Source organism: Papio anubis, chromosome 15, assembly GCF_008728515.1.
Source record: "Papio anubis isolate 15944 chromosome 15, Panubis1.0, whole genome shotgun sequence".
Taxonomy (NCBI): Eukaryota; Metazoa; Chordata; class Mammalia; order Primates; family Cercopithecidae; genus Papio; species Papio anubis.
Genome location: NC_044990.1, coordinates 64,741,853 through 64,745,429, shown reverse-complemented (window position 1 = coordinate 64,745,429; position 3,577 = coordinate 64,741,853).

Below are 3,577 nucleotides of genomic sequence, written 5' to 3'. Positions count from 1 at the left end.
TGGCACAATCTTGGCTTACTGCAACCTGTGCCTCCCTGATTCAAGTGATTCTCCTGCCTCAGCCTCCCAAGTAGTTGGGATTACAGGCACACACCACCACACCTGGCTCATTTTTTGTGTGTTTGTAGCAGAGACAGGGTTTCACCATGTTGGCCAGGATGGTCTCGATCTCTTGACCTCGTGATCTGCCCGCCTCAGCCTCCCAAAATGCTGGGATTACAGGCCTGAGCCACCTCGCCCAGCTATGATAGTGAGTTTTTGTTTGGCTTCTTCTAACTACTATTGGAGGGAGTTAAAATCATAATAATGAAAAATTTGTTGTATATTTTAAGGCAGAGGGCCATTTGTAAAGTTTAATGCCACAGAGTTCTAATTTATAATACCTGACTTCTAAATCAGATACTGACATATTTTCTTTTACAAAAATGTTGTCATAACCAATGTGTATAATGTTTAAAGCTTTTAAAATACAAATTGGTTAAAAGATACTATATATATCTACATCATGTACCTATACATATGTATACACAATTCGTAAAAATCTTGGCTGAAAAAGGCACTTATGTTTGCAAAAAGTTTACTACAAAGTAGGCATTCAGGCAAATTTTTAGCTATGTGTATTTTCTTTTTCTTTTTTTTTTTTTTCAGAGGGAGTTTTGCTCTTGTTGCCTCGGCTGGAGTGCAGTGATCACGATCTGCTGATTATAAACTTCACACTTTCACAACCCGCTGCTGGCATCGCCACCACGCCCGGCTAATTTTTTTTTTTTTCTGGAACAGAATCTCCTTCTGTTGCTGAGCTGGGTCTGGTGGTGATCTCGCCCTCCTGGGATTCAGCTTGATTCTCCTGCCTCAGCCTCCCTAGTAGCTGGGACTACAGGTGCCCGCCATCATTCCCGGCTAATTTTTTTTTTTTTTTTTTAAACAGAGATGGGGTTTCTCCATGTGGATCAGGCTGGTCTAAAACTCCTGACCTCAGGTGATCTGCCCTCCTCGGCCTCCCAAAATGCTGGGATTACAGGCGTGAGCCACCACGCCTGGCCGTATATTTTACTTTTTTAGCATAACCGTCAAGAAGAGATTTGAAATGAATAGATATATTTTATTGTTGATGTATTATATAAATTTTTAATGGCTAGATGATGATTTCTGGAATTATTTGAATGCATCTTGACAAAAGAAAAGCTTTCTAAAGCTTACTCATAAACGAATGATTGGTCAAAATAACAAAATGAATAAAAAGGAAATTCATTATACTTTCATAACAATTTTTCTTAGTCATGTCTAAAGTATTACTGAAAGAATCAATATATGTCTTGTTTTGTCCAAATGTAATTATTCATGGCTTTAAATCACTATGGCTACATCACAGTATTCTAATTGACTGTAGTAAATTCCTTTTTAGAGGAAATAATCTATTTAAAGGTGGTTTGTTATTAACATTTAAGATAATAAACAGAAAATTGTATTATCCAATTAGTTGTATATTCCCACTGAAATAAATCTTGCTCTCAATTTCCAATACAGCAGATAATTTCAAGGTTGTATTAAATACGTAGCAGCTGGAGGTTGCCAAATGAATGTGTTGAATGAGTACATTTTAGTGAAGTGTGTACTATCTTTTTTGACATGCATGTAATCATAACACATTTTCTGGCAGCTGGGTTCCCGAGGGCAAAATGAAGCTGCAATAGAAGATAAAACACCTGCTTATGTAATGACCATAAAATAGTATGTATATATTTCTGGAAAATGTCTCTATTGGCGGACTGACTCTAGCTGAGGTCTTATTTCACAATTCGCATCACTGAAGCATTTTCAAAATCCTGGGTATCTAGCTCTTGCAAACTAAATCTGAAATTTTATTTAACACACGAACAGTCTTTCTTAAAATATTTTCTAAATAAAAAGATAAATTGATTCTAGTAATTTTAACTTTTCCTGCCACAAGTATGTGGAACCAAAGTCATACAAGGTTTGGTGATTTTTTTTTTATTTTAATTTTAAATTCAGTCTTTGAATTTGAATGAATACATGGGGAAAGTATTTTTGTGTGAAATACTCATTAGAAATAGCTTTCTTCCCCCAGAAAAGCCTATAGTAAGCCACTGGGTTTGAATAGTATGAATAGTAGTTTTGTTTTGTTTTATTTTGTTTTTAATTTCCTGGAGTCAAACTTTACCAGGAAAACAAAAAGTACGTAAGTGAGTAAAACCTGAGATCTAGGACATGCTGCCTGACTCCCCACATCCTTTCTCACCACATCAAAGTCATGCTCTCTGGACCAGAATAATAGATAAGTCCTGTAAGTGGGCATCTGTGGTTTATTTCCTATCACTCCGTTGAGAGCATTTAAGTTATGAAACATATTTTTTATATCTTAAGAAATATTAAAAAATATATAAAAAATAAACATTTTGTATATCTTAGAGAATTATTTAGCTTACATGATATTCTCCAGGGATGACTATAGTGATTTTTATTCATAGGGACTACCACGTGTTTTATTTAACAAATTTAAAAAGGTTACCTACATTTATACCTATTTGCATCATGCTTTCTATTCTTATTCATCACATTTCTTCTTGACCTACATTAGTGTAACGTGTATTTAATATTTGAGAATGTGTAATTATACTGTAGAAAGAGAAAAATATATAAGATAGTTGAAATTTATAAGATATCCTGGTATAGAAAATGCATATTCCGTGCCGGGCGCGGTGGCTCAAGCCTGTAATCCCAGCACTTTGGGAGGCCGAGGCGGGCGGATCACGAGGTCAGGAGATCGAGACCATCCTGGCTAACATGGTGAAACCCCGTCTCTACTAAAAATACAAAAAACTAGCCGGGCGTGGTGGCGGGCGCCTGTAGTCCCAGCTACTCGGAGGCTGAGGCAGGAGAATGGCCTGAACCTGGGAGGCGGAGCTTGCAGTGAGCCGAGATTGCGCCACTGCACTCCAGCCTGGGTGACACAGCGCGAGACTCCGTCTCAAAAAAAAAAAAAAAAAAAAAAAGAAAATGCATATTCCAGCAGATTTCAAAATATAAGTTAACACAAAATGCTTTTAGTATGTATACTAATGTGGGACATTATAGAAATATGTATACTAATGTGGGACATTTAGTATGCATACTAATGTGGGACATTATAGAAACAGTATGTATACTAATGTGGGACATAAGTGACTCAAGCCTGTAATCTCAGCACTTTGGGAGGCCGAGACGGGCGGATCACAAGGTCAGGAGATCGAGACCATCCTGGCTAACATGGTGAAACCACGTCTCTACTAAAAAATACAAAGAACTAGCCGGGCGAGGTGGCGGGCTCCTATAGTCCCAGCTACTAGGGAGGCTGAGGCAGGAGAATGGCGTGAACCCGGGAGGCGGAGCTTGCAGTGAGCTGAGATCCTGCAACTGCACTCCAGCTTGGGCGACAGAGCGAGACTCCGTCTCAAAAAACAAAAACAAAAAAAAATAGAAAATGCATTGAATAGATGATAATATATTTAGGAAACGTATCCATGATTTTAGGATGAGTAATTATAAAAAAGAAGAAGCCTACCATTTATATAGGTTA